The 8,928-nt window shown below is 37.1% G+C and overlaps 1 pseudogene; it reads right to left on the bottom strand.

Annotated features, from left to right (window-relative positions):
- Window positions 1-1,592: 1,592 nt before the first annotated feature.
- LOC122104620 lies at window positions 1,593-2,581 on the bottom strand (annotated as a pseudogene).
- Between the last annotated feature and the right edge of the window lie 6,347 nt (window positions 2,582-8,928).

The raw sequence follows: 8,928 nt of genomic DNA, 5'->3' as shown, positions 1-8,928 counted from the left end.
ATAGTTTTCATATATGTATATATTAGAAATAATATTATTATGAGTGATCTGAAATCTGAATTAGACAAATTCTTCACATAAAACTATTGTATATTGATTTTACTATACAACTCTTCACTCTCAAATAGTTGCTTTCAACTTTACCCATGTAAAAGTAACCTAAAAATTCTCAAATGTTTGAATGGGAAAAAAAGTGACGATTATATATTTTAAAATAAGTAATCAATGCTCCCTTCTAAATTCCTAGAGAGTGAGAAAAATGGAAAAAAAAACATTGTTAAAAAGCTGAAAATAGAATAAACATTAGATTTGAACGTGGGCTTGAACCCTTTTATACTGATAACTCCTCAAGTTGCCCAAGGTAAGAGAATATTTCCACAAAATGTTCCTTGGGAGAAAAGGAAAACAAAGCATCTGACCGGTGGTGGTAAGGATGCACCACCAAACCAAAACCTGCAACTGGGAAGAGAAGCAAGAAATGAAAGCACTAACTCTAATCCAAAGTCTAAGAAATAGTAAGAATAACAAAGGCATTAAAAAGACTTTTTAGATCTTTTTCAAAGTTACACAAAAATGAAAGGCAAGTCTCTAATTCTGAAGAGGCTTAAATCTGATAGGAAACATATAGTTTACCCACGACGTCTCATCTCTATAAATTTAACAACTGATTCATAACTATATAGTATTTAAAAATTCTTATTTTTTTCTTTTTTCCCAGTCCTAGGCACTGAACTCTGGGCCTGGGCACTGTCTCTGAGATTCCTTTGCTCAAGACTAGCACTCTACCACTTGGAGCCAAGAGCTACTTCCGTCTTTTTCTGTGTACGTGATACTGAGGAATCGAACCCAGGGCTTCATGCATGCAAGGGAAGCACTCGGCTACTCAGTCACATTCCCAGTCCTTAAAAATACTTCATTACGAAAGCAAGCTTCTTCATTGCATTTTGATGAGCTAAATAAAAAGCATCACCCCATGAATCACAGCTGCACCAAAGTTACTGCCAGTCGTGGGGCTTGAATTCAGGGCCTACATGCTGTCCCTGAGCTTTTTTTGCTCAAGGCTAGAGCTCTACCACTTGAGCCACAGCACCACTTCCAGCCTTCTCTGAATAGTTTATGAGATGAGTCTCACTGACTTTCATGCCCAGACTGGCTCTGAAGTATATCCCTCAGATTTCAGCCTCCTGAGTAACTACAATTACAGGTGTGAGCCACTGACACCCAGCAATAACATCCACTTTCTGAGCCCTAATTACATCAAACTACATCACAGCAATGACAGAGACTGAGTCATTTTACTTCTTTGAGGAAAAATACACTGAAATGATTACTTAGGAAAATTTTTAGTACTGGAAACAAAATTTAAAACATAATTTATTCCTAAAAAAATAGAATGTTCGAAATGCCATATAAATAAAAATATCACAGAACAGGTACCATCTTTGTCAACAAAGGATGCTCTCCATTTTAGACTTACAAAATTGCAAATATAACACTAAGTGGACACTCGTAAAAATATATTTCTAAAAGCCTGTCAGTAAAATTATTCTTAAAACTGACTTAAGGTAGTTGTGTTTTCACAACTGACAACAATCTAGCACTTGATAGGAACATCAGATCAGCACACATATACTTGTATAACACTACAAACTAGATGCAATTTTGAGTAGCTGTGTTCACCAACTGTGCAACAGATTTATAATGTTCTCCTAAGCCATTTGCATGCCTCATATATACAAGTATTAGTGGTTTTTTTGGATACTCTTCACCCACTACAATAGGAGAATCTGCCTGTATTATCTCTACTGGTGTTTTTAAAATGTGAGACAGAGCTCAAGCTGACCTCCCCATGCAGCTGTGTTTACAATATCATCACAGTACTTTCCAAACTCTTCTGGTGTATACATGTCTCCTGTATTGGGGTTTGTTAAAAATGGCAAGAAGTCGTCCCCGTGGCTCTGCATGTACTCAGAAGTTTGACTTCTCAGTTTAGCCACAGTCAGGGTGAAGTCCTGTGTTTTCAGCTGGTCCTCGTTGGCTCTATACATATAGTAGCCATCAGACAGAATCTGCTTCTTTTCCAACTCCCTGGCTGCCAGTATTTCAGTAAGTTTTTCATTTTCCACATGTCTCGTGCCGGATAAGTTCTCAATTAGCGCTTCGGCTATCCTCTCTTCCCGTTCCTTTTCCAGTGCAGCTTTTTATTCCCATCTCTTTTGTGCTTTTGATATCCGAGGTGATTGTTTCTGAATTACCAGGTTTGAAATGTTAACAGCAATAGAATCTATCTCATTCTCTTCCATTGCTCTAGTTCCTCTCTGTGTTTCTGTTCCATTTCTTTTTCCAACTTAGCAACATCTTCGATGAGTTGCTTCCTCCTTTTTTTGTCATTCTTGGGAACAGCATTCTTCATGCCTTGAATTTTTGCTTGCAACTCCTCCTTCTCTTTGTGATGTGGCCTCGCCAGCTGCTCCTCCTCGTCCAGATCCTAGGCTGGGTCAGCCTCCATGACGACCGGGGTCACCCGGCACACGCACAAGCGGAATGCACACGCGGCGGCAGGGGCGAAAATTCTTAACATTATCAATACATCTGGAATCTCTTGTCTCACTTATATAAAGGAAAAGATCTCATATTGGCAAGCAAGACAAATTACATAATTCCAAATTAAGTAAATGCTCATGATGAATTCCAAGGAAACCAAATTATTTTTCACTTTTTTCTGTATTTGCCAACTTACCATGTCAGAGAGAATTGATGTTTTCAAATTCCATAAAATCAAAACTATAATCTAATTTGTGACTCTAGAAGGACAAGTTCATTCTTGCAATTAAAATTCTTTAAACAATCTCATAAATACTAAGAGATAGCAAAATTTTGGAATTACACATCTAATTTTGATTTTCCAATCCATACCATATCCAACATGTATTTACACTTTATACAGGAATGTGAAATTTGAAATCCATGTATGTATTGCTGCTTGAAAATAGCACTGAATGCATTTTATTGGAAAGTACAAATTGTAAATGATCTCAAGAATCTCCTCAAATATTTTATATTAATTCCTGGAGAAAATTTGAATCAGATAGTCATTCCTATAATATTCATTAATGAATTTCAGGAGGAAGACATGGTAACCCACCCATAAGTCTATATATCTATCAATTACTAGTTGAAGTTATTGCCATTTACACTATCATAATTGAGGTGATCAGTGAATCCTGAAATCATGAAAATGGTTACAAAACGTTTGGCCGAACATAATACTGTTATCTATGGCTTCCCTCATTTAAATTGATTATAAGTGAATGAGAAGAATATTCAGATAAGGTAATCCTATTTTGAAGTAAATTGGGTGATTGCATTTCTTATCGGTTCTAGTGAAACTATACTTGACTTTTGCCACAGGCTCACCATTTCAGAGAGCAATCCAAAACATCGTTTGTAGTGATGTAAATATATGGGTATATAGAACAGAAAATTTGTTGTTCATTTATCCTATTTCTTTATTTTGAATTTTAATAGACAATAATACATCAAAAGAAAACCATTTTCTTTACTTGTTGTTGCCAGATGATTTGATTGTGCCCCAAATAAAACTTGGGCTAGGATCTTCCAAGGATTCTGCCAAAGGAAAAGTTACATATTTGATTTAGGTGCTAGATTAGATTGGCTCTAACATTATATATTGATAAGAAAACATCAAGGTTGATGGCTTCATGAGCCTTCCAAGTATCTTTTAGCTGGATAGTAAAGATTTAAAAGAATGAGTTCTTAGCCATGTGCTAAAACCTATCATTTAAAGGTTTGACATGGTTTTTAATCAGTTAAGACTGCATATTTTCATATGTTATTGATATTAGTATACAAGGCAATCCAAGTTGAACAAAGAGTTTTTAACTTAACTCCTAAAGGAAGAAATCATTCAACAGCACAAGGTAAGTTGAGATTCAGTTATGGAAAATGCAGAAAGTTCAACAAGCTTTTTACCTTTATCCCAGTATTCCTCAGAGGAAATATATTGCCATGTACTTTCAGAACTCTTGTATTGTTTCTCGTTCCATATGATGTTATCTACAAACAAAGGGAAAACTAGCATCAGAGAAGGATAAAGATGCAAATGGCCTACATTGATTTGGATTGGGTTTTAGTCATCAGGCTTACCTACATCATCTTCAAGGGAAGTTTTGTCCATACAAGTTGCAATATGATCACTGAGTTAATTTCATGGAACCAGGTGGCGAGCATTAAAGAGACAAGTAGTCAATTTGGCAGCAATATCAGGATGATTCTTTATAACAAATGTTCAAATATGAAGAAACATTTTCAAATTTTCTCTTTTTAGATTACTTTGGACAGGATATCTACCATGAGCTTGACACCATGCTATAAGTACTGTGCTAGAACATCCTTCTTTTATACATATTTGTTATTGTAAAGATACTGTACAGAGGGATTACAGTTATATGAATAAAATAATGAGTACATTTCCTATAGAGCATTGGTACTCCCTCCACTCTTTTTCCCCTAAGATCTCTTCCTTCCCCATCTTCCCAACTGTTCCTTTCTACCCCTCCCCCACACGAAGCTAAAGTTATAAAGTTCATTTTCAACATAGTGTCTTATATATCTCATTGTTACAATGAGTCAACCTGTGTCCCAAAGCAGTATGGAGGTTCCTCAAAAGACTCCATATAGAGCTCTTCTATGAGCCACCAATCCCACTTTTGTGCATTTACCCAAATGATCACATACAAGACCATACTAAAGCTACCACCATTATTTGCCATAGCTAAGATACGGAACCAACCCAGAAGCCCCTCAGTAGATGAATGGATTAAGAAAATGTGGTAAATATATACAAAATGGAATTCTATGCCTTCATCAGAAAGAATGATATTGCTCAATTTGTTCGAAGTGGATAGGCTCAGAAAAAATTTATATGAATTGAGGTAAACGAGGCCCAAAGAAACATAGGTCCATTGTTTCCCTTATTTGGAATAACAAGTGACTATTTAGGACAAGCAAAAATGTTCAAAAGCAATGTACCTAGGATCATTAAAAATGAACTTTACAATTAAAGAGGGGTGTTAAGGCATGGGTGGATTGTAGTTGAGGATGTGGGAATGAGGGGGTGGGAAGGGAAAAATAAAGTAGAAGGCAAAAATGCTCGATGACTCCATCAGAAAAAATGACATTGCCCCATTTGTTAGGAAATGGAAAGATTTGGAAAAAAAATTATATTAAGTGAATTAAGCCAGGCCCAAAGAAACATAGGTCCCAAGATTCCTTTTTTTCCAATAACTGGCATATGTCCGAGACAAGCAGAAAACGTCATATAAGATTATGTTAAGCAAAATGAACCCTATAATAAGGACAGAAGTGTGGGTTTTTTCCCTTGCTCTTTTTTCTAATGTGTCTATAAGGTTCTTCATGAATTTGTTGCTTTAAATGTCCCTTCCCCATGGCATAACCCCTGTATGTTGGAAGACCAGAGGAAGATGTCAGAAGAAAAGCTGGAGGATAAACAAGCTCTCGAATAGAATGCAGTCGTAGTGTTCCAGTGAACACTCCTAAGCTGGATAATCACACCAAGTGTGCCATAACAGTACAGAGAGTTTGGCCAGAGAGGGAAAGTCCAGCCAGTAGACAGACCTGAGCACTTGCTGATACTGCAGCTGCAGTGGCTGTGGTGGAAATGGTGGCCGTGGACACCATACAAACAGACAGAGTCTGGGATATAGATACCAGATGCTGTGTGCCAGAGGATTTTACTCACCAGCAGGAAGAACTAAAAAGTAGCAGAAATCTTCATTCTGAGGATTGCAGACCAGGTACGGCCCAGGAAGCAAGACTATGGTCTGAATACAGCCATGATATCCTCAGTCCTCACGAAGTACCTAAGAAAAGGCTGCCACTCCCCCTCACCAGAGATCTCCATCTTTGATACTGACAAAGACTCTTCCAAGCAGCTAACTACAACTCAGGACTTGGAAGAATACAAAAACAGCCATTTACATGACCTGAGCTGCCAGGCTCAGCTCCACCCAGGTGAAAGTCACCCTGCCCAGGCAGGGGTAGCTCTGCCCTTGGAAGTGTGTCTTTCTTCAGTGGGTAAACAGAGCCAGAGTCTGCCCCTCCCCATTGAAGCTTAGACAAATAATTGAATCTCAGAAAACATAAACCCTAAGAATGGCTCCAAGTTGGGCTCTGTGGTTTTTTCAGGAGCTAGCCCCTCAGGGAAAAACTACTGATGGATGATATGTCTCCATCCTATCCAGAACTAAGCCTTATCATATCAACTCCAAGCTAGAGTAAATAGACATCTCCCTCTTCCCTCATACTCAAAGCAGATTTCTCTCTCACTGAACTAGCCTGGGGGGACGATCACAAAATCCTTAGCAATGCAGAGCACTTTTTGCCTTCTCAAACAAACTGAGTTAAGAAACCAATCAAACAACAGGAAAAACAAACACCACAAGCAGATGAGAAACTCCACCAAGAGCCTAATTATAGACACAGGGGAGATACAAGATCTTCCTCTCCTCCCCCCCAAAAAAATCATAGAACTCTTTTGTCTGCCTTGTTTTATTTTCTTTAAAAATGTTTTCTATTATTTTTTTCTCTCATAATTTTTATTTTAGGTGTATGTGTGAGTTTGTGTGTGTTTTTTTTTTAGTAAACTGTTATGAACTTTTGGTACATTTTTTCTTTTATTTTTCGTTTTCTTTTTTATGTCTTCTTTTCTGTTTCTGTTTTATATGACTTAATTGTGATTCTGCTTATCTCCAGATATATTCCCATCATCGATTATTAGACTTTATCCCCCCATTGTGTATATAATTAATTCAGAAGTGTATTACTCAATTCACAACCTCTTAAGCTTCACTTTTTTTTAGGGTCCTGTCGTGGGGCCTGAACTCTGGGCCTGGGAGCTGTCCCTGAGCTCTTCAGCTCAAGGCTAGCGCTCTGCCACTTTTTACTTTTTGCTTATGTGGTGCTGAGGAATCGAACCCAGGGCCTCATGCATGCAACGCAAGCGCTCTACCACTGAGCCACCTTCCCAGCCCCTTAAGCTTCATTTTTAATACTGGTATTATCTCTTCGTACCTATATAACTTTCAAATATTCCAATTTTAATAACTTTTATTTTTTAGTTTTTCATGTCCCTTTTTATTTCTCCCTTACTCTCGTTCTATCTTTTTCTTCTATCAATATTATTTTATTCTTACATAATTTGAACTGTTTCATTTCTTAAATTTAAATTTTTGTTTTTCCATTTTTCTTGTTTTTTTTATCTCAATCCTCTCATTCTGTCCAATCCATTTCCCCTCTGAGATTAGGACTTCTTTAACTTCACTCTCCTTTTACTGCTCTACATCCCTCTAATCCTATTTAACCCAAAATTCTCCCCAAAATTAATCATTCTGGTTTGCTGAGTCCCTCTTTGGTGATCTTATTTCTTTAATCCATAGTCGTTTGATGTTGAATAGATTGAATCTGTTGAACTAGATTGTATGTGCTGCCATTTTGACTGTGCAACCACAGGACTTTGGTTGATGCTTGCCTTAAAATAGTGCTCTAAAACAAAACTTTTGTTAGTTTCATACAAAATGCGCACAAAAACACAAGAAAAATGGCAAGTCTGGTTATCTCAACTCCCACCCATGATAATCAGGTGACAAAACAGTTAATGAATAATCCAGAGAAGAGATCCCAAAAAGCTCTACAAACACAACTGGTAAATGTGGTGAATGAAAAGATTGAAAACCTTCAAAGGATTCAGTAAGATAAGGACTAAGAGGAGGTAAACCAGAGATTAATACAAGAATCTCCAGAGTGTTAGAAAGCCATTCAAAGTTTAACATAGGAATTGCATGAGCAGGCCGAAAACAGTCCTAGAGAAATATAGGAATTGCATGAGCAAGCTGAGAACAGTCAAATAGAAAGGGATTGAGTGAACAATTGTGAACATCAAAGAGAAAGACAAAAATTGTGTAAGCACGCTGAGGGCAGCCGAAGAGAAACACAGGAAGTGGGATCTTGAGGAAGCTAATCAAAGAGTAATACAGGAATTGGATGAATGGGATGAAAATAGGCAATGATCAATAGAGGCATTCATGGAATCCATAAACAGACACCTGAAGGAATCCAGGGAGACGACAAAGGGAATGTTGAATGGAGCCCATCAGAAGGAAAGGGAGTCCAAGGAAACCATAATCAATCAAATAAGTGTTTTGAGAGTAAACACTGAACTCCAAATTAAGAAAGTATAAAAGGTTCATACAAGATCAAAAACTAAACTACAACAAAGAGTTTGAAGCCATCAAAGTCGAAAAATAAGAAGAAAAGGCCAGTAAAGCAGAGTGAAAAACTTGACAATAGGTTAGACTATGCAGAAGAATGAATCTTAGGAATTGAAGACAGCCTAGATGACAGAGAAAAACATACAACTAACCAAGACAAATCAAAGAAACATGGTACATCTATTCCACATTTGGAAGAAATGATCAGAAGGCTTAATCTGATGATAATGGCTATAGAGGAACACCTAGAGACAGAAGACAATGATCTAAGAGATTTATTTAATAGGATCCTAGAAAAGAACTTCACTAATATGCAAAAGATAGTTTTATTTAGAGATGAGAAGCTGTTAGAAGCCCAAATAGACCAGACCAGAACAGAATAGCCCATTGTCACATTATAATTCGTACAGGAGCAATTCAAACCCAGGAAAAGATCCTTTAAGCTATTAAGAAGAAAACATCAATCTCCTATAAAGGGACCCAATTAGAATAACCTCAGATGTCTCAGTAGAGACAATTAAAGCAAGAAGAGCCTGGAATGATGTATGCCAAGCCCTGAAATTGAATATTAACGAAGAATACTGTACCCCACTAAATTCTCCTTCATAACTGAAGGTCT

Source organism: Dipodomys spectabilis, unplaced genomic scaffold, assembly GCF_019054845.1.
Source record: "Dipodomys spectabilis isolate Male_0828 unplaced genomic scaffold, ASM1905484v1 ptg000028l, whole genome shotgun sequence".
NCBI classification, from domain to species: Eukaryota; Metazoa; Chordata; class Mammalia; order Rodentia; family Heteromyidae; genus Dipodomys; species Dipodomys spectabilis.
Note: the sequence above shows the minus strand (reverse complement) of the source record. Positions and strands in the feature narration are given on the sequence as shown.